At 33.3% G+C, this 23,710-nt stretch overlaps 1 pseudogene; it reads right to left on the bottom strand.

The window, feature by feature from the left end:
• LOC149564255 (U-box domain-containing protein 33-like) overlaps positions 1-22,917 on the bottom strand; it is a 37,647-nt pseudogene extending 14,730 nt beyond the window's left edge.
• Positions 22,918-23,710: the final 793 nt, after the last annotated feature.

The following is a 23,710-nucleotide window of genomic DNA, read 5'->3' on the forward strand; positions in this document are numbered from 1 at the left end:
GACCCACAACTACAAGTAATATGAGAGATTTAAAGGAAATGAAGCAATGGCATCAAAAAGAGACCTATAAAGAATGTCCATGTAGTAGGATCCACTATAAAAGGTACAATCAACAATTGTGTATTCTTTTTGAATGAGGAAAAAGGTATGCTGATATTTATGAATTAAAATATAAATAGTTACTAGAAAGATATTCATTTTTATTAGTCCTTTCCTTTTAAAGGTAGGAGACTAAAGTTTTCAAGTGGTTATTCTCAATTACTCATGTCTGGGAAACTATGAATATATGTAAACATTCCTTCAAAATTCATCTTCTTTCAATTTTCTCCATTTAAAGTAAATTTTTAGTTGAATATTCTAGATTTTTCATTTGTAGATAGCTTTATTCTTGGTAGTCTTTTTCAAAGTTTGGATCAAAAATTTCACAAAAATATGAACCTATAGGTTATAGCCAATTGTCACAAGATAATGATGCATGGTAGTGCAATTTTCTATGTAGATTACTATATATGGCTTCTACATGTTGCCTTCACAAACATGTGGCATTTAAAATGGAAGAGATTCTTATTCTTTATCCCTACTAGAATGGATTCTCATAATATCATCCTCTCATTCATTCTACATTGAGGACAGAAGAAGCCATAGGCCCTCATAGAGCATCCCTTCCCCTTCCGACTACCAATTTTATACACATCATAGAGGATCCATCCGTATGCCACTAGAGAAGATTCTAGCCCATCTCCTACTTTATATTGTTCTGATCTTTGTTGCAGAAAAAGTTTTATATATTAGGAGTTAAGTTTAAAGAAGAAGCATAATAAAGAGTTGTATGATTTTTATTATGTTCTTGCTTTTAAGATGTCATTTTTAAATTTTTTTTGCTTCCATTGTCAATAAGTATAACACCAAAAACTAAAAAAGTTGAAGACTAAGTTTATTTTATCAACTTGTATAATTCCTTAGGGATCTAGAGAAATTAGGGTTTTAGTACAAAGGCTATATATATTATGATTTATTTAATTTTTAGATGTTTCATTTGTATTATGGTCTTATGTTATATTTAGCATATCCATATCTAGTATGGTTTCATGTAGCACAAATATTTTTTATTGGAATAATATATTTACCATCCCTTCTAATTCCCTTCTTCGCATTCTTCACTTTCAACTTCTGTATATGGCAAAAGGAATGTCAGGGTATGTTTCATTAATCAGATTTGAGATGGTGTTGTTGGAAATTCTGGGGGAAGGAAGAACATATATTTGCAGGTGAGTCAATCTAATCAAATGTATATTAAAGATTGGGCATTCAAGCTAGTGGAAAGTGACCAGTTGGAGAGTAGGCCTAGAGGAAGAGGCAAGTAGAAGTAAACTACAAAGTGAACAAGAAATCTATAAGAATGGCCAAATTAGCACTTTGATGCATTTATTAAAATTCAAAAAATCAATCAACAATAAGAAAAATTGGTTTAATTGTTGGAAGAAAACTATGCTAATGTAAGTAATCCTCCCTTACCTTTAAACTTGTGTACTACCTCTCAAAAATCTTAACTACTGATCAATTTTATTTCTTAGTATGGAACTAACTTTTTTTCATGCATTGTGAAATTTCTATAGTATTAGTTGTGGAAAACAAGTTGTATAAAATTGCACAAGGAAGTCTTTTGTTTTTATTTCATTTACCCATTTTAGTTTTCATTCAACATTTTTTGTCTTGTACAGAAATGATAACCATATATTTACAAATGACTTTCATATTTAGGACTTTTCATTTAATGTAGGACAAAGATTTGGTAAGAGATATGTATGTGTAATAGGAAATAAATTTAGGTGTAGCATAATGAGTACATCCTGGGTAGTTGGATTGAGTCTTTAGCAGACTCTTACTATATTTATAAACATATAAAATAATCCTAGCTAGCTACACATAAATGCACTCCTTTTAATTGAATATTATCTATTTATGGTCAACAATGAGTTAAAAATTGGTGTGCACCCTAAGACTAAAATTATAAATGATTTTCTCTTTCGATTGAGTATGCACTTATATGTGGTGCATTCCAATACATTGTGTGTGCCTATATGTAACAATTATATCATTCTCTTCTTTTAGATAAACATGTTATCCTATTTACATCTCCATTCTCTTTAGCCTCAAAAAATATCTAACCATTTGGGGGTGCTTACTCCTTATTTCTAAGTACAAAATATTTAATTTATGCTTTTGATGACTTGGATCAATACACTGTATTATGTAGTTTAATATCTCTTGAAGTATGCAAGTATGCCTTTTCTTCCCTTTAACATTAATCAGCATCAATCCATTCACATTGAATTTATTATAAGCAAAAGAATCCACTTTTAGCAGCTCTGTTCCCAAGTTTGTTTGATAATTTAGCTAATTTTGGTAGGTCTTGTAGAAACTAAGCTACTACATCTGCAAGGAATGAAAGTACTATAAAACATGAAGGAGATCAAAATTGAAATTTATATTAAGAGCCTTAGAATGCACAAGCATGGTAACATTGTTGAAATATATGAAACTAAATTTATATTGATAAGGCTCCTAGATTTTCCCCTGTCGCAGTGAATATGGATCTCCATCTCAATCAACATCTAGTGGATGGGGCTGAAATTGGCCGTGCCGCACATTCAGTGTGTTGGATATGGATCCAAAATTGGCCATCTTACCTTCATGTGGGGCCTCTTTTCACCTTTTGCATCTTATCACTCCTTGCTCGTCTAGGGCCTAGGAGCTACTTGATCATACAAATCCAGAAAGTAAAGATTAGCAAAGCACATAAGGCAGAAAGAGAATGTATTGATGGGATAAGGAAAGGACATGTTGTTCCAAGTTAATGGTTTCATTCTTTAAATCCATTATGGATGAAATAGAAGACCCTATTATTCTAAGGGGTTTCACAACCCTTGGTACTAAATTAGGATGGTGTTATTAGATGGCATGATTTTTGCTAGTTTCACTATCATTGACATTACTCCAAAAATTGACACACTCCGCTCCTGCTAGCCTACTTGGAACCTAGAGAATACCCTTCCTACATTCTACAACTACTAACTAAGACCTAATAAGCCTAAAATTTTCCATAGAATTTTCTAACAAAAAATAATAATTGCAAATCCAAAACATAAATGACAAAATTGGAAAAAAAAATAGATATGGAAATAAATATCACCAAAAACTATTATCAAACTACATACTAAGCCTTAGAGATTTGATTTGTAGAAAAAATTATCTTAGTTTTGACTTTTACTCAAAATAGGAAAATTTAGAGTGAAAATTTATTGGAATGACCACTCAGATGCAATGGGAGGGTTGATCTCACTGGAAATTATTGCACAAAGTGTTGATCCTAGAATTGGATAGTGTCACTCCAAAAGTTGAAGAAAAGGATTAGTGCCCCTCCAAAAGTTGAAGAAAAAATGGCTCTTGCTATTCTATAATGTTGGTACAAGAGGTAAAGATATTCTTAAGATAATAATGTATAGTTAAAGATAAAATAAAGGTCGAAAATCAAATCTACAAGGAAATCTAGAGATTATGATATTTCTGTTAAGATTCAATTAAATAATTTTTGAGTCAAATTCATTAGTCCATGTTTCATTAGGAACAGGATGAGATTGTAGAGTTATTAGTGTGATCACAAAATGGTACTATGTAGTTATTTTTATGTGCTCCTTGTAAGTGAATATGGGGCCAAGATTTTATTGAACACAATGTGAAAGCAGTGATCCATAACCATTACCAAAGAAAACTTTTATATTTTAAAGGAATAAATAATTTAAAATAAAACACTAGAAAATAAGTACTTCTCCATAGGAAGCCAATGAGAAGAAAAACATTAAGCTACTTTGTTTTTTTTGCTCCTCAACATCCAATTCCCTTGCCTCAACCTTAATGACATCCTTTTAAAACACATTGAGAGGCCCACTAACTTCTAAGTCATTAAAATATAATTGTTAGGATACCAATTACCTGTCACAGTTGAACATATTCTGTAGAATACTAAGTCATTAAAAATGCAATTATTAGGGTACCAATTAGCAGTCACACTTGAACATATTCTATAGAATATTGACCTATATGACATTAAAATAGACCATAAGGTATAAAAGGTATAAATTAGTTAAGAATATATGATACAAATTTCATTTGAATAGATATAGTTTAACTATTCTTAATTTCATTTAACTTTCATGTGTACTATATTGTTAATGACCATTCCATAAATCCATGAGCTAGATTTATATGGACTGAATTTTATGAAGGATATGATTACAATGCTATTTAGTTCTATACTATGGGGTCTAACATGCTTTGTTATACATAGTTTTATGTTCACATTGGCCACCAACAGTTTAAAGTTCCAAAATAAATTTATAAAATTGAAATCAACCAGGTTTAAACTATTATGCAAATTAGAATTATGAATAATTACATTTACATAAAATCATTTCAATAATCAAGAAGCCGAGTGTGTTCATTTTCTAGAACAAATTTATTCTTCATGAAATGATGATTTGCCCACAATAGGATAGTTTGAGGTACATAGAGGTAGCTTGATGTATGATAATTTATAAATGGTAATAGATTATATTTTTCAATTAATTCTAAAATTTTAAAATTACAAAAGAAAAAAGAAGGAACTTTGTATAGAGGAATATATTAAATAAATCTATAATGGTCTCATCTAAGTCATAATTTTCTTTGTAATTTTTGGCTAGCAAAAAAAATTGAGATAAAATTTTATAGAGTGAAATACAATTTATTTTTAGTAAAATTGAACTAGCAACTAAACTTATTACTTTTAACTTTTAATATTTTTAAAATTTATGATTATTAGTAAAGTGATATTTTAATTTCTAAGGAAATATCAATATCTATATTTTTGCATTAGGGTTGAGATCAAGAGATTCAAAACACATAAAGCCACTAGAGCTAAGATACAACTCCCCAAGTTAAGGACATCTCAATGGATCATTGGCTTTGACTATCTGTCCAGGACTAGGTTGTTTACTTCACTATTTTGATTTAGGATTAAGGGGATGTATTGAGGCTTGGGCATAGTTTTATGTTTCCTTGGAAAATAGTGGAGGAAAACCTACAAAAGGAATTTAAAAATGAATTTTTTGGTTGGTTGGTTATTGTTGGACAAGTATCATTATCATATAAATTATCAATGAGTTTATCACAATGTGTTGTCTACTATATTATGTGTATGTTACTATACCTTATAATTGTCATTATTACTCATGATACTTTCCTTGATTTCTCAAAACTCCTCCCATACATATTCTTATTATTCTTCTTTGAATCTCAGATTGGTTACCACTTTATCATTCTTCAAATATAATGCCCTTCTACTTTGCTAAATTTCTACATGTTACTACTATCGCATATGACCACTATTATTCTATCTTTGGACTACTATTTATTTCCTTTTAAAATATATTTTCCACTCTACACAGAAGGCAGGGACTCAAGCTCTAACAGAGCTCTTGTTTGAATAGGAATTTCTTAGTCATAGTTAGTTATTTGATTAAGAAAATAATATGTTGAAGTTGGAACAAATATTTTTCTATATTATTAGAATGATCTCTTTGAGAAAAATATGAGGGGAATGAGTAAATAATAACTTAAAATGTGTGTGTGTGTAGAAGACTGAATATGTACATATATTCAAAAACAACAAAAATAGTCAATATTTTATGGAAATGGTTTTAATTATTATGAAAATTTATTCTTAAGTATTATGCTACGTTGAAATCTGATTGAAAAGATCATTATTGAAGAAGAGAGATTGTTGATAAAGAATTTTTTCAATCATTGTTTTGTCACTAATGTCAAACCTGCTATTTATTAGAATGAAAATTGCTTATAAGAACCAAATACTATCACTTAGTTGATTGATGAAGAGGATTTAATCAGTAAGATGTAACAAAAGAACCTAAGGAAAAGGTTGAGTTATGATTTTGTAATGAAGTACAAGGATTAGTTAAGACAATGGTAAAATGATGTATTGATAATACACTTGAAAATACAGAGGTTGGCTACACTTAGAAACTCTAGAGGAATAAGTTATAACAAAATTGTTTGCAAAGTTTGACTAAATTCATCAAAGGGTACTGAGCAAGTTAGTTCATGCCAAGCAAATAATTAGTAAGTGCTGAGCAAATGTAAAATCTAGTGCGTGCCGAGTGAAATAGTAGGTGCCAAGAAAGTTCAGGTGCCAACCTAGATAAAATGTAATAGATATCGAGCATTAGTAAAACTTAGTTGATGCCGAGTGAATCCATAGTAGGTGTCAAGTAACATAGTATGTGCCAAGCATTAGAAATTCAATAGTGCCAAGTTGTTGCATTATTTGAAAAGTCAAAGATTTTCTAGATCTCGGCTAATAAGTTTGTTACCTCAAATTTTGGGAACCAGATGGAAGATAAGGATGTTGAGCTGGTGGTGCAGAATTTTAGGTTAACCATTTTTAGGTGAATACAAGTGGATTCCATATAATGTTTCTAGAAGAAATAAGATAAGGGGAGGATACATCATATCTTACCTAATCCATTAAAACCCAAAAATAAGAGTGAAAGATTAGAGCGAGAAAAGTATTCCATACTCCTACTTAAGGAGTTACAGGTGAAGAAGCAAAGAGATGTTGGAACAAATTATTGGAAAGAATGCTTTTGAGAAGGGGGGGGGGGGGGGGTGGGGGTGAATTAGAAGTACTAGCCTTTTAACTGTTTCAAATCCTTAATAACATATTTTTGAAATGAACATGCATGCATATAAATATTAAGCAATCATAAGAAACCAATATTCATCACCACTTAACACTTAAGATTTGGTAACCCAGAAACCCTCCAGAAATAAGAAGGTAAAACTGGGGTGGGGATGATACCCACAAAATCACTGCAGTAATAATGTTTGACCACTTCTGATGGTCTGCCCTGTTAAAGGCCTGCCTTGTCAAAGGCTTTACACCGTATCAATAGTGACTTGATTAAAGGATTTACAAACACTTTACATGAAGTGTTACCCTGTCAAAGGATTTAGTCACCTAGTTAAAGGATCTATAAAATAGCTGCTAAGCTAACATATCATCATAGGATTTCCTTTCTAATACAATGACTAAAGAGTATTAGGTATAATAAACTTGATCGCTTACAATCCTTCGATTGCTAAATACAGGCACTTGATCTGCTCTTTCTGATCTTGATCCTCTGTGATATGATTCTCTTTTCTCTGATATTAGTCTTCCTTATACACATTTTTTTTTGCTCTCTTATTCAATGTGATTTCATCTTCCTTATAAAGACACTCAAAGACTTAGGGTTAGGTATGGATCTACGATCCATATTTAATCTCTAATTTTTTCTTATTCCTTGCACATCTCTTATTGGTTGCATGCCTTCTCCATTTTTTTTATTGGCTACATGTAGATTTCATAGGAAATATAAATTATTTGATCTTATCACTTAAATCTTTTGAGATTTGTCTTATGTCAGCTATGAAAATGGTTTACATATGAATTTGTGAAGTTTCAAACTCATATGATGATTCTGAGTTACTCGACACTTACTGCTTCCTAATGCTCAACACCTTCTGTAACTTGGCTTTTGTATATGCTCCTATCTTGCTCAGCATCATTTAAGACTCGACACCTAAATAATACTTGGTACTTAGATCATGCTCGACACCTGTACTCACTTGGTACCTGTTCTTCACTTGGCACTTGAAGACTTCTCGGCACCTTAAGATCACTCGGCACCTGATAAATTTCCTAACTCGGCACATGCTGTGGCTCGGCATACACAGTGTACTCGGCTTCAATGTGGAAAGTGGTTAAGTGTGTTGGAACTCAAGTGTCAAAACTATTTTTAGACTAACAATCTCTCCCTTTTGACATGAGTGTCAAAAACACTTAACTAAGCAATATTCATCTGATCTTATGAGTATGTTTTCTGATCTACTTGGTATGTATATTTTTCTGATCTGCTTGGTATGTATACAGAGGTTTATTAAAAATTTGTAACTTACAATATATACCTCAAAATTATTATAACTCTTATAACTCCCCCTGAGTTTATGATGCCAATATCTTGTGCTGTTATGCCTAATGTTCTCTTTAATATATCTTCACAATATTATCTCCCCCTTAGAGTATTATCTCCCCCTTTTTGATACTTATGTCAAAGGGTCCTAAATAGTAATGCCATGTTTGGCCAAAAATGTCTTGTTTACCTCAAGGAGTATTTGGAGAGCTGCATCCCAATTATTTAAGGCAATATCCAATGACTTTTGTTGGATTGCAAGCTCTGCTGCGAGATCAACTAGTCCTTCATGTGTAGAAATATTGGGATCCTTCTTCAGACTGTTTTTGCATACATTTTCTCCTTGTGCAATACTTCTACGTGAGGAGTAATGGAGGCTTGAATTTGCATCAACTTTTCTTTGATAGTGGCCTCTTCTGCTGATAATGCAACTAATTCCCTCTGAGTGTGTAATGTACGAGCAAATTGCTTTTCACTCTGTGCAAGATCTGAGGGTAGGTGCATGCTAGAGAGTTTTAATTTACTCTCAAGGTTCAAATTTTTTTGATTTATTTCATTTATGAACCTGGAAAAATCACACAATTTTCTTTAAAGGGAAAATATGTTCCCTAATACACTTTTGACATTTTCCAATTTCTTGGCCAGGTCAACCTATCCCAAAATTATGTTATTAGCTATTTTTTGGTTGACTTTGCCTATAAACTTCTTTTCTGACCATTCCAATAGTTTTACATTAGTATCATGGTCTTCATTATTTACTTGGTCAACAATATCAGATAATTGCTCAAGTATTGGCCTGTTTGCATCTGGAGGTTGAAGACTAAAAGCATCTATGAATATATCTTTTATTTCATTCAGTGCCTACTTGTATTTGTAGTCTTTTCTCATTGCCTCTTATCTCCTCCTCTTATCCAATGCACTCTATATTTCATTCATCTTTTCCTCATTTAGAGTGCTTGAATCATAATAAGGTATTTTTATTTCTTCATCAAGTTCAGGAATACCATAATGGATGGTCCTAGCTACCCTTGTAGAACTTGAACTTGGTGTACTGACATGTAAGGTTATCTTTTCAGTGCTCTGCTCATGACTAGGTTTGGTGGGAGTTGCTATTTTTGGTAATTCAATCAAAGTTTGTATTGAAGACTCCTTTATTTTGGGTTTCTTCCTTATCCTCTTCTTCTTGCTTGTCTTCTTCTTGTTGTGTCACTGCTGCTGGAGGAGTACTCGCTGTCTAAACTGTTGTCCCTATGATTACCTTTGTTGTTGCACTCGACTCCTGATGAGTTTGAGTGACTAATCTTGGTGGTGACGGAGGTGGTAGAAATGTATGCCCATTAGTTTGAATGGTTTGAGGTGGTTGTTGTGATGGCACCTTGACCTCTTTGAGTTTATTTACTGACTTTTGAAGATTGTCCACACTGACCAATATGGGACTTATACACAATTGTGCTTGTATAGTTGTTTGGTCAAGGATCTTAGTAAGATCCACTGTAGTTAATGGATTGATGTTTTGACATGTAGTGTCAACAACATCCTTAATCTTTATGATTTCTGTAAGTGTGGTAGGTGAGTGAGGCGAGCTAGGAGGTGAAAGATGTGTACCCTGCACACTTTGTTGTTCATCAGTTCCTTTGTCTTCATCTTTTCTTTCCTCCTCTCTTTCTTTCTTATTTTCCTCTTCTTCAACCTTTTTCTCTTCTTCTGTTTTCTCCTCTCTCCTCTTCCTTCTTTCTTTAGGTTTCACAGTAGCTTCCTCTTTGTATATATCTACAAGAACATCTTCAAATGTCTTGTATAAGTTTTTACAAACTCTTGTTGTTCTCTGTACAACTTCTTCAATTTTGTTTTACAGGATGGAGAATGCCCTATATTTAGGTGTAAACTTTTTGTTATGCCTTTTGACTACTTGAGTTACCTATTCTTTTGTTAAATCAGGCAGTAGGTTTGCTAGGGTTGATTCCCTCAACTCTTTCTCCATCATTAGGAAGAAATGCCATCTGTCTTCTATAGTTTTAGACAATTCCTTTGGCAATTGTCCATCTAGTTCAAGAGGTGTATACTTGAACTTTTCCATTAATGCATAGATTGATTCTTCTATGCTATTTTGTTCCTCTTTACTGAACTTATTGAAATCAATCTTTTTCATTTCATTTAAATATCCATTCCTAATCTTCTTACATAATATATCAATTGATGATTTAGGAGGACTTACCTCTTCAGTCTGATCTTCTTCATCGGTATCAAGTTGAGCCACATATCTTTTCCTTTTCTTTGGCTCTTCCTGTGCCTTTGTGTTTTTCTTCTTTGTGGCTTCCTCTTTAGCCTTTTGGGTAGAGGCCCTTGTTGTAGCTCTTGTTGTTGGCTTCTTTTGCGTTTGCATGGTAGCATTCTTTGGCGAGGGCTGAGAAGCAGGAGGTGTCTTTGTTTTCCTTTTGATGACTTTGCCTCTGATGGGTGCTTCCTTGGTTTTTGTTTCCTCAGCACTCTCATCTTTCTTTTCACCTTGACTTTGAGGCAATTCAAGTGGCTCTTGTTCTAGCTCACCTTCTTCTTCTCCTTCACTAATCTCTTCTTCTTCACCTGCTGCACTTGATTCTCCAACACCAAATTTCTTCTTTATTTTCTTTACCAGCTTGTCCTTTTTCTTTACTGCTAAGGCTGTCTTGAGTTCTATAACAACTCTTGATTTTACAGTGTCATATGCTTCAAATGCCTTGGCAGTTTTGTCCATTTCCTCTGCAAGTAAAGCTGTGATGGCTGCAGAAGCTTGGTCAATATCAAGCTCATATCCTAATGGTCTAAGCCATCTTGTTCTAGGAAGAACTGCTTGAATGTAGATGTAATCAATATCAACAAGAAAACATGTCATTTATATGCTTTTCTACCAGTGAGACTGCTATTCTCATTTTGTTCTTCATTGCATTTTTTAAATCCTCAAAATAGATAGACATTTGATCATCAAATCTATCTCCCATTTGTGCAATGAAATCATTAATTTGATCAACAATTGTTTTATTTTGACTCTAGTTGACTTTGCCAAATGAAGGGAATTCCTGCATTACATAGAAGAACATACAAACCAACACTGAACCAAATTTGCACTGTGCTCCCTTGGATTTTCTAATAGCTCCAAGATTTTCATTGATCTGTTGCAACAAGAGTTCTACAAGATCATAAGTGTGATCTTTCTTTACAAGTTTATGTGCCACATCTACTGCTATGCAGGGTACACTATTTAACCTATTGGATTGGTAAAACTTATGTGATATGATCCTTATAGAAAAATCTAAAAGGGGATCGGTTATGGTGTCTATAGTCATAACTCTATTGTTCCACTTTGCTCCTATGTTTTTCTCAATTGTTTCCTTCTTTTCAGTTCTCAAGGTCTTTAGCCAATCTAGGGTTGGAAAGCCAGTAACCCTATGAACCATATTCTTAGTAATCTTGACTTGCCCTTGTCCTAACCAGAATGATCCATCATAGATTCTGCTGAGTATAATGCGTATCCACTCATTTTTTAATACGATTGGAAAAACTAAGGCTTTGGTTAAACCCTTCTTTTCTATGATAGAAAACTCATCTTTTAGAATATCATTACCACAGAGTTTGTCATAGGCATTAAAGATTTCCAAATCTCCTATGGCTCCTATTTTACAATTATAGCATTTTCGCACATCCTAACCCATAATAACTTTTACAGGGATGGCGGATAGGGCACCAGCAGGATTGTCTTTGTATGCAACCTCTGGTATAGGTCTAAACTTAGGTTGCTTAACTTCGTTGCTGACAAGTTGAATCTCATGGCTCATTTTCTCTTGGGTCATTTTTGAGCTTGATGCCATTTATATCTAAACTAGGGTTTTGACGATTTAAATCTTCTCAAACTGTAAAACTCGGCACTTGAAGGAAATACCTAGATAGATACTTAGATCACTTGGGTAGGTGCTGAATTGCTGTAAATCACTGGTTGAAATCTTGAAAATCACTCAGACGTGCTCAAAGTAATCGCTCTTTGTTTGAATGGCTCAAGAATGAATCAAATTTTACTTTTAAATGAAAGAAGAAACTTTTGCATTTAATGCATTTTAGTACCTACACCTGTCACTCAGCTTCCAAATGTTTTTCAACTCAGCATCCACTCGATAGCTATGATTACTCAGCATCTACTTACTTTGTTGATAACTCGGCATCCAAAGCAATTTTACTTGGCATCTAAAGACGACTCAGCATCATTGTTCGAATTTTAGTCTTAGCATCTTATCTTATGCTTAATTCTTCTTTTCAGTGCTTCTTTGTCTTGGGACTAATGTATGATATAACTTTGTATATCAGTCCCATATATCTCCCTTATGCTTAGTTTGATGAAATGTGATCACTTGACCTGTTAGGTGAAGTGATCCCTTTTCTTGATGTACTGCATTCATCTTTTTTCTTCCAAGTCTTATTCATTTTTCCTCTTATGACATCAATCCTTTCTTTTCCTTTGTTGGCTTCAGTATTTGGTGCTTTGGACCTTGTAGGATAGTTCTTCCTAGTATGACCAATTTTCAAGCAACTGAAGCATGTGGTTTGGCTCAACCATCTTTTATAGTTTCCCTTGAAATATTTTTTTATGCAATTCTGGGGTATATGTCCATATTCCTGACAATAGTGACAACTATACCTAGTGTTATAATCCCAATGGTAGTGGATTTCATTCCCTTTTGCTGGTTGATTTGATGTCCACATGGGCTTTGATCTGCATTCAAATGTCCTATGTCCATATTTCTTGCAATTATGAAAATGTCCATCAAATCTTTGTGTTCTTGGGATTTTGGATCTAGAGTCTTGTATCATATGTCCTTGCATTTTGCACTTGTGACAGTAACTCTTGCTTTTATGTGTGTTTGGTTGATTGATTCTTCTACTCCTGCAAATATTAGCAGTATGTCTCTTTTTATTACAGTAATGACAAGTGAGTTTAAAATCCTTACCTTTGTCACTTCTTTGCTCAACACTCTTTGATGATTCACCAACTTCAGTGCTGTTGTATCCAAGTCCTGATGTATCATGGGTTGATCTTGGGAATTTCAGCAATTGTTCAAAGTACTTTATGGCTTCGCTTGACTTGTTGAGATTATCTGCTATCTCCTTTTCTCTATTCAATTCATTTTGTAATTGTTCATTTTGCATCCTCAGTGTAGAGATCTCAATATCTTTCATATTAAGTTCATGATGAAGGTTCATCATTTGAGCAAGTGTATCCATCTGCATGTTTGAGATCCTTGTTAATTTAGTACATTTTTCTTCCAGTCTATTTGCAAGATTTCTTTTGTCATCTTCCATCATGATTCTGTCCTCAACTGCTCTTTTCTTTTGTTTAGTGATTTCACATAACATTATGGTCTGTGATTCATGTTCCATCTTGAGAGATCTTATCTCATTTTCTTGAGCTTTGTTTTTCTCCATCAGTTCTACTATTGTTGCATCAAATTCTTCAATGTCTCCATTGGCAAACAATTGTGTGGTATCAATCTCCTTGTAGTGTATGTCATTTTCAGCTATGGCTATCTCCTTTCTTCTTTTAAAAGATTTTCTTAATTCTACTCTAGTTTCCTCTACCTTTTGTAGAGCGAGATGAACATCTATCACCTCGTTTTCAATGATCTTTCCAAGTTTGAAAACTTCCATCCTTAGATCTTTTCCTCCAAGCTGTTAGGCTTTTCTTTGAGAGAAACTCAGCTCTGATACCAATTTTTGGAATAAATTATTGGAAAGAAAACCTAGAAACCCTCCAGAAATAAGAAAGTAAAACTGGGGTTGGGATGATACCCATAAAATCACTGTAGTAATAATGTTTGACCACTTATAATGGTCTGCCCTATTAAAGGCCTGCCCTGTCAAAGGCTTTACACTATATCAATAGTGACCTGATTAAAGGATTTACAAACACTTTACATGAAGTGTCACCCCATCAAAGGATTTAGTCACCTAGTTAAAAGATCTATAAAATAGCTGCTAAGCTAACCTATCATCATAGGATTTCCTTTCTAATACAATGACTAAAGAGTATTAGGTATAATAAACCTGATCACTTACAATCCTTTGATTGCTGAATACAAGCACTTGATTTTCTCTTTCTGATCTTTATCCTCTGTGATCTAATTCTCTTTTCTCTGATATTAGTCTTCCTTATACACCTTTTGTTTTTGCTCTCTTATTCAATGTGATTTCATCTTCCTTATAAAGACACTCGAAGACTTAGGATTAGGTATGGATCTATGATCCATATTTAATCTTTGATTTTTGCTTATTCCTTGCACATCTCTTATTGGTTGCATGCCTTCTCCATTTTTCTTATTGGCTACATGTAGATTGCATAGGAAATATAAATGATTTGATCTTATCACTCAAATATTTTGAAATTTGTCTTATGTCGGCTATGAAAACAATTTACATCTGAGTTTGTGAAGTTTCAAGTTCATATGTTGATTCTGACTTACTCAACACTTACTGCTTCTTGATGCTCGACACCTTCTGTAACTTGGCTTCTTTATATGCTCCTATCTTGCTTGACATCATTTAAGACTCAACACCTGAATAATGCTCGATATTTAGATCATGCTCGACACCTGTACTCACTTGGCACCTGATCTTCACTCGGCACCTGAAGACTGCTCGGCACCTGAAGATCACTCGACACCGGATGAATTTCCTGACTTAGCACACATTGTGGCTCGACATACACAGTGTACTCAGCTTCAATGTGGAAAGTGGTTAAGTGTGTTGGCACTCAAGTGTCAAAACCATTTTTAGACTAACAAGAGAGATTGGAGAGAGTGTGTGGTGTCAAGGAGAAGGTATTGAGAGGGAAGAATAGAGTACAAAGACTTTACTTCAATAGGTGACCAAAGAGGTGATTGCATTGGCACAACAAGCATGGAGACTTAAGGAGACAAAGCTTGAAAGGAGGAGAAGCTATCAGAGCTACAAAAATTAAAGCCAGGGAAATTTGTGAACTGAACTGAGATCTGAAATCTACAAGTTATGTTGTGAACTTTATATTAGATCAAAAGCCCTTATTGTTACTCTCTAGCAATTGTATCAGTTAGGGAAAAATCCTATGAACTTAGGTTGGTTTAACAACCATTTTAAAAATCCTTTAATGGGGTGACATTCCAAGTAAATATTCTAAAGTCCTTTAACCTAGCCCACTTCTAACAAGGTGGTTAAAATCCCTTAACTAAGTCACATTTAATAGTGTGTTTTGTAGCCTTTAATAGGGCAGACCTTTCATAGGACATCACTTCAAAAGAGTGGGAAAGGATTAGCATGTTAGTAGTGTTTTTTCCCAAATTGGGTTTCCATGTAAATCACTATGTCATGTGTTGACTTTTTGTGTCATGTGTTGACTTTTCATGTCATTTGTTGACCATGTAAATCACTATGAAGCCTTAGAGTAAAGTTTAATGACATGAGAATGGAGGAAGGTGAGAACATTTCTCAATAAAGGAAGTAGTAAGTGCAATAAGAAGTGTCGCTAGTCATTTAGATGATGAAATTGTTATTAGCAAAGTATTAAGAACCTTGCTCCCCATCTATGCTATTAGAGTATCAACCATCCAAGAGTTGAGATGCATGCTAGGAAAAAAACTAATTCTTGAAGGTATAGTAGGAAGACTTACTACATTTGAGTTATCCAAATTTGATAACTACAAACCTAAGAATCTTGAATCTGCTTTCAAGGCCAAGCTATTGTTGAAAGACACTGAAGAGGTGAAACCAAAGAAGAAGAAAAGAAAGATAAAATATGCATCCAGTAATAGTAGCATAGATGAAGAAGATGTGGAACAATTGGAAGCATTGCTGGCCAGAAGATTTCACAGAGGCAAAGGTAAATTTAAAGGTAAGCTACCTATCATTCATTTTAATTGCAACAAAGTAGGACATATTGCTACAAGGTGCACACATAAAAAGAGCTACTAAAAAGATAACAAGTATAAGAAAAAAAGAGAAGATGAAAATAGAGATTATAAAGACAAAGGCAAAAAGTGCTACATTGTTGAAGAAGAGAATTATGATGAAAATGATGATGAGGTAGTTTATGTAGCCATGAAGGATGAGTTAGATGAAGATGAGGCAACAACACTGGTAACCTTTGTAAACAAGAATGACAAGTGGATCATAGATAGTGGGTGCTCACATCACATGACAAGAGATAAAAATAAGTTCATTACCTTAACTCAGAGTGATAGAAATAGTGTTAGATTTTGAAATGATGCTCCATGTCTAATCAAAAGAAAGGGTTCCATTAAGCTTACAAAGAAAATTTCATGTGATAATACATACTATGTTGAAGGATTGAACTATGATCTACTGAGTGTGTCACAATTAGACAATGTAGGATGCAAAGTAGAATTTGGAAATAAAACTGCCAAAATCTATGACATTGATGGAAATCTGATAAGAAAAGGAGACCAAACTAAGAGTAATCTATTTTACATAGATGTGGAGGATGATGCCTATCTTATTGTAAGATTTGATAATGTGTGGGTATGGCATAAAAGGCTATGTCATGTCAACTTTGATAATCTGATTAGCATCAACAAATTGAAGAAAGTCAGAGGTTTGCCCAAACTAAAGAAGCTTGACAATATAATGTGCAAACAGTGTCAACTAGGAAAGATGACCAAGTCAAGTTTCAAAAGAAAAACCTATACTTGAGTACTAGAGTTAGTCCATACTAATTTATGTGGCCCAATAGAAGTGTAAAGCTACAAAGGAGATAGATATATAATGTTGTTTTTTGATGATTACTCTAGGATGATGACTTTTGTGTTCTTAAAGAAAAAATCTAATGCATTTCAAATGTTTAAGTGGTATTTAGCCAAGGTTGGAAAAGAAACAGGGAAGAGTCTAAAGTGCCTAAGATCAGACAGAGGAGGAGAGTTCACACCAAAAGAATTTGAGACATTTTGCAATGATAAAGGAATTAAGAGACAAACATTAGCACATAGAACTCCCCCACAGAATGGAATTGCAAAGAGGAGGAATAAATTAGTGATTGACTATGCCAAAACATTAATGATGGAGAAGAATGTTGCTCTAAAGTACTGGAGAGAAGCTATAAGTATAGTTGTCTACACTCTGAATTGAGTACAAATCAAGAAAGGTACAAATGCAACAACGTTTGAATTATGGTATGGTCACTCACCCAATGTAAAACATTTCAAAGTGTTTGGTTGTAAGTTCTATATTCTTAAAGATTCTAAAAATGGCAGGTTTGATGGAAAGAGTGATAAAGGTATATTCCTTAGATACTCCACTAGAAGTAAAGCATATAAGTGTTTAAATACTAACACTAACAAAATTGTCTAGAGTGCAAATGTAAACTCTGATTAGCATATAGAAGTTCAAGTTGATGAATCCATCAAGAAACTAGAAGAGTACAGATCCTTTGTATACTTCTATGAAGGAATGTCTACTAAAGAAGAAGCTGCCAATCTAGTTGGGAATCAGCAACAAGTTTTAGTATCTGCTAAGTCATAACCAGTGAATGCTGAGTTGCATTCAAAAGTTGAGTTACAGAATGAAGAAAATGCTCATTTTGATTTTGAAAATAGTACATATGAAACAGATGTTGAACTACTAGAAAGAGATGTGCACAGTGACTTTGAAGCTGAAAGACCAGACATGGAAACAAGGATAGAACCAAGGCTATCCAAGTATGTGAGAAGACATTACCCTATTGAACAAATCATTAGTGAGAAGAAGTTAGACCAATGACAAGGAACAAACTAAAAAATGAATCATGTCTAATAAGCAAGATTGAACCCAAAATAGTGAAAGATGCACTACAAGATGATGATTAGTGTAAAGTATGGAAGAGAAGATTGAGCAAATAGAGAAGAAAAAAACTTAAACTTTAGTTCCAATACTAGCTGATAAGAATGTGATTGGTACCAAGTGGGTATTTAGGAACAAGCTAGATGACAATGGTGAGATCACAAGAAATAAGGCCAGACTAGTTTGTAAAAGTTATGCTCAAGAAGAAGGACTGGACTATGGGGAAACATTTGCCCCTATTGCAAGGATGGAAGAAGTAAGAACTCTACTTGCATATGCTGCTTACAAAGGTTTTAAAGTCTACCGAATAGATGTAAAGTCTACTTTTCTGAATGGTATACAGGAAGAGGAAGTTTACATAGAACAACCAAAGGGATTTTTTGATCACAACAACAAGGATATGGTTTGCAAACTGCATAAAACACTCCATGGTTTGAAACAAGTACCTAGAGCTTGGTATGGGAGACTTCACAAATATCTTGTGAAGATAGGATTTGAGAGAACAGATGACAACAACAACTTGTATATCAAGATAGAAAAAGTTAAAGACATTTTAATATCTAAAATCTTTGTTGATGATATAATATTTGGAGGAAAATATGCACTATGCAAAGATTTTTCTGATCAGATGAAACATGAGTTTGAGATGTCAATGTTTGGGTAAATTAAATTCTTTTTTGGATTGAAAGTACATCAACTGAAACATGGCATATTTGTGACTCAATAAAAATATATCAAGGAGATATTCAAAACATTTGTCTTAGAGGATTCAAAACCAATCAGTACACCAATGTAATAGGAAATAAGTTATCTAAGAATGACGAATTAGCTAAAGTAAATTAGACAATCTATAGGTCAATGATAAAAAAGTTATAGTATGTTGTACACAGTAGACCAGACATTGCATTATGTATTGGAATAGTGGCAAGATTTTCTGTAAACCAACAGAAAATCATCTTATGGTAGTAAAAAGAATAATGAGGTACCTAAAAGGAATAGATGACTTTGGTTTATACTACAAGATGACTGAAAAGTTTGAGTTGAATGCTTATACTAATGTAGATTGGGGAGGTAATATAGATGACAAAAAAAGTACCAATGGAAGAGCACTCTTCTTAGGTAAAATATTAGTCACTTGGACTAGCAAAAAGCAAAGTTATACCTCATAGTCCATAGCTGAAGCCAAATATGTTGTTGTTGCCATCAACTATACCAATATTGTATGGATCAAGCACCTGTTGAAAGGTATGAAGGAAGAGATAACTAAACTTGTAATACTCTATTATGATAACACAAGTGCCATCAACATATCAAAGAAACTTGTAATGCATTCCAAAACAAAGCACATTGTAATTACGTATCACTATGTAAGCGAACTAGTGGAAGACAAACATGTGAAGATGGAATATGTCAACTCAAAGGAACAAATTGCTGACATCTTCACAAAACCATTACATAAAGATGCATTTGAGTATCTTAGAGGTAAGTTAGGGGTGATACCTCTATCCAAGGTTGTTTAAGTAACAAGAAGACCACTCTGCATCAAATGAGTTGATTACTGAAATGATATAAATTGATGTAGAGGATCCTTACTTTAGGTTTCACCTGAAGTAATTAAAATACTAAAATTCCAAACAAGTCATAGGCAAGGTGAAAGAGGGAGAAATTAGAGTTCCTACAAATGCTACACTTGCATGATAAGATGCTGAAATAATATGTCTTTGGCATTGTTATCAAAGAGGGAGAAATAGCAGAAACTGATCAGATCTACAGGATCAAATGTGTAAAGGGAGAAATAGTAGCTAAGAGAGAGAAAATATCACAAATAAAAATCAATGAGGATGACAAGATTAGAGAGGGAATAGAACAAAAAGAATGAAGATAGTGTATCAGCAAAAGAGATATCCCTCATACTTTGAAAGAGGGAGTTACGTATAGAATTCAGAGGGAGTCATAAGAAATACAAAGTTGTTGATAGAATGAATAATTTTGGGTACAAATTTTTTCTTTTTGGCATTTGACTTACTATTTTAACCTAGTTAGCATTTTGATAACTTGGTTGATCAGTTTGGTTTGCCATCAATGCCAAAGAGGGAGATTGTTGAAATCTGATTGAAAAGATCATTATTGAAGGGAGATTGTTGATAAAGAATGTTTTCAATCATTGTTTTGTCACTGATGTCAAACCTCCTATTCGCTAGAATGACAATTGCTTATAAGATCCAAGTACTATCACTTAGTTGATTGATGAAAAGGATTTAGTCAGTAAGATGTAACAAAAGTGCCTAAGGGAAAGGTTGAGTTATGATTTTGTAATGAAGTACAAGGATTAGTTATGACAATGGTAAAATGATGTATTCATAATACACTTGAAGATACAGAGGTTGGCTACACTTAGAAACTCTAGAAAAATAAGTTATAAAAAAATTGTCTACAAAGCTTAACTAAATTCATCAGTGGGTGTCAAGCAAGTTAGTTCATGCCGAGCAGATTATCAATAAGTGACAAGAAAATGAAAAATCTAGTGTGTGCCAAGTGAAATAGTAGGTACCAAGCAAGTTTAGGTGTCGAGTTAGATAAAATATAATAGGTTTCGAGCATCAGTAAAACTTAGTTGATGCCAAGTGAATACACAGTAGATGCCGAATAACATAGTATGTGCTGAGCATTAGAAAGTCAATAGTGCCAATCTACTACATTATTTGAAAAGTCAAAGATTTGCCAGATCTAAGCTGATAAGTTTGTTATCTTGAATTTTGGGAACCAGATGGAAGATAAGGATGTTGAGCTAGTGGTGTAGAATTCTAGGTTAACCATTTTTAGGCGAGTATAGGTGGATTCTACATGATTTTTTAGAAGAAACAAGATAAGGGGAAGATACATTGTATCTTACTTGATCCATTAATACCCAAAAATAAGAGTGAAATATTAGAGCAGGAAAAGTATTCCAAACTCCTCCTTAAGGAGTTATAGGTCAAGAAGTAAAGAGAGATTGGAGAGAGAGTGTGGTGTCAACAAGAAGGTATTGAGAGGGAAGAATAGAGTATAGAGACTCTTCTTCAGTAGGTGACCATAGAGGTGATTGCATTGGAACAACGAGCATGGAGACTTAAGGAGACAAAGCTTGAAAGGAGGACAAGCTATTAGAGCTGCAGAGACTGGAAGCCAAACAAATTTGTGAACTGAATTGAGATTTGAAATCTGTAAGTTATATTGTGAGTTATATCAAATCAAAAGCCCTTATTATTACTCTCTAGCAATTGTATCAGTTAGGGAAAAATCCTATGGACTTAGGTTGGTTTAATAGCCATTTTGTAAATCCTTTAACAAGACCTAACATTCCAAGTGAATGCTCTAAAGTCCTTTAACTAGACCCACTTCTAATAGGGTGGTTAAAATCTCTTAATTAGGTTACATTTAATGGTTTGTTTTGTAGCATTTAATAGGGCAAGCATTTCATAGGGCATCACTTTAGAAGACTGAGAAAGGAGTAGCATGTTACTAGTGGTTTTCCTAAATTGGATTTCCATGTAAATCACTGTGTCATGTGTTGATTTTTGTGTCTTATTCCTACATGTTGATTTATCAGTAACTTGCTAAGAAGAATGTTTAGCTTGGATGCATGGTTAAGTTTAATGGGCTCACTATACTTAGTGAAAAAGTTTTATTAGGACATTTGGACCTTGAATAACTAATTCAACCCCCCTCTTAGTTATTCTAAAGAATTTCTAACATGTTAGTCTCTTTTATTTTTGTAATTCATTACATACTATAAGAGTTATATACCTTGATCTTTTCCTCTAAGAATGCTCTTGCAGGAAAAAGAGTGAGATTGAGATTCAAAGGGAGCCTGATATGTTATTAGAGGCAATCTTGAAAGATAGGGAGAAGACTGAAGATGTTATTTGGTTAACCTTTATTGATCTTGGTCTTTTGATTAAGAGAGTGTAAACCATGTTGACATTGATTTTCCATTGATCAGTAAATTAGAGTAGTCAAGAGGACTCTAATTCATGAATATATCTTTTCACTATGCGATTTAATGGGCCTACCTATAGTGTACATCATAAGGAAGTGATGCCTTCCAAATGATGTCACTTGTATTTGTAGAAGTTACTGTAAGTTTACGATCTTACAATAACTTGTATTATTTAATATCACACCTTAGTTGAGTACTTGGTGAATATCAAATATTGATATTCTGGGAGATCAATACTCTTGATATCAAATGTGATATCAAAGCCCTATTTAAGTAATTGGTAAATATCATAAGGTTATATTTTGGAAGACGAGTACTCATGATATCAAATGTGATATCATAATGATGAATATCATATGATCAAAGAGATCCTTAAAACTTATCATTCCTAATATTACCAATGGTGTAATATGTGTCTTGTGTTTAGCCTTCCTAGTTAAGAGGGAGTGTTGATGTGTGGTAGCTTCAGTTTACTAAATTCTATGTTATACATTTTGAGTAAGTGTTGTACTTGAATCATGAGAATATGCTTCTTGTGGGACTTAAAATTGAGTTCCTAGATGTCATTAAATTGATTTTCTTTGAGTTGTCTATATAGATGCATATTGTGTATGAGGTAAGTATGCATTTTGTGAGACTAACATCTAAGAGCTCATATGTCATCATGTTGATTATCTTTTGGTTGTTCGTATAAATGCATACTAGGTATTTTAATAACAAAGAGCTTAGATGACAATACTTAGACTGTTAAATTTTTAGTCAAATCAGATATATTTATCTTATATGTGTTTGTGTGTGTGTGTTTTTTTCATCACATGTGACATATATACATATACATATACATATACATATACATATACATATACATATACATATACATATATATACATATATATATATATATATATGCTTAAAATTTATATTATAAATTAATCATCTAATTAATGAATAGACATGTCCCGTGAAGGGATGTGTCTCTTCATTGATTATTCTCCTTATATATAAAAGAGGTTGGTGCCATATGGAAAATGCATACCGCATATAATGGCAGTGATTAGTACATTTGCAAAAAATTGTACTAAAATAACACTTACCCAAATAGAGATAGAAGATCTCAGCATGCTCATGGAAAAATGTCATCTAGATTCAGGCAAGAAAAGTGGTGATCATAGTCAACATACTATGGAGAACATGGAGGAAATGGTGAAAAAACAATTGTTCATCTGGACCTTGTTGTGGACCTTGAAAACATTTTTTTTCAGCAAGGGTGTGTTGTGCAGAGATCCTAATTTAGTCAAAACAATTCTAAATTTTGTCATGTTTGGTTTATGTGTTGAATTATATAAGGAACTTATGTTTCTTTGTATAGTTTTATAAGGCTAAACCTTTTATCTTATAGGTCACCTCCCTCAAATTTGTAATTGTATATATTTCTGAGGGCTGGTCGTGGCTTATACTATGTTCTGTTATTTCACTCTTGATGTTGGTTGAACTATTTCAATATAATTTTTTTTTAATGAGATAGATAATTCTATAATCCAAGTTTTTGACATGCAATTAGAGAATCTAGAAAAGCAACTATAAGGCTTGTGATATTGCTATCAAGATTTAACTTGTGATTTTGAGTAAAACTGACTCAAAATCACATAGTTAAATCCTGATAGCAATATCACAATTTGACTTGTTGTGGAAATTATCTCCTACTTATCAACTATAAGGCTTTCAACAATTTATGAGATTGTTACATAGTATAAGGAGATTGTTACATGGCTCATATTGAATGAAAACATTATAACAATAGCTAGTTGTATAGAAGTTCCTACATATTATCCTC

The sequence above is a fragment of the Cupressus sempervirens genome, chromosome 4 (assembly GCF_028749045.1).
Source record: "Cupressus sempervirens isolate cs-2001-9-10 chromosome 4, ASM2874904v1, whole genome shotgun sequence".
Taxonomy (NCBI): Eukaryota; Viridiplantae; Streptophyta; class Pinopsida; order Cupressales; family Cupressaceae; genus Cupressus; species Cupressus sempervirens.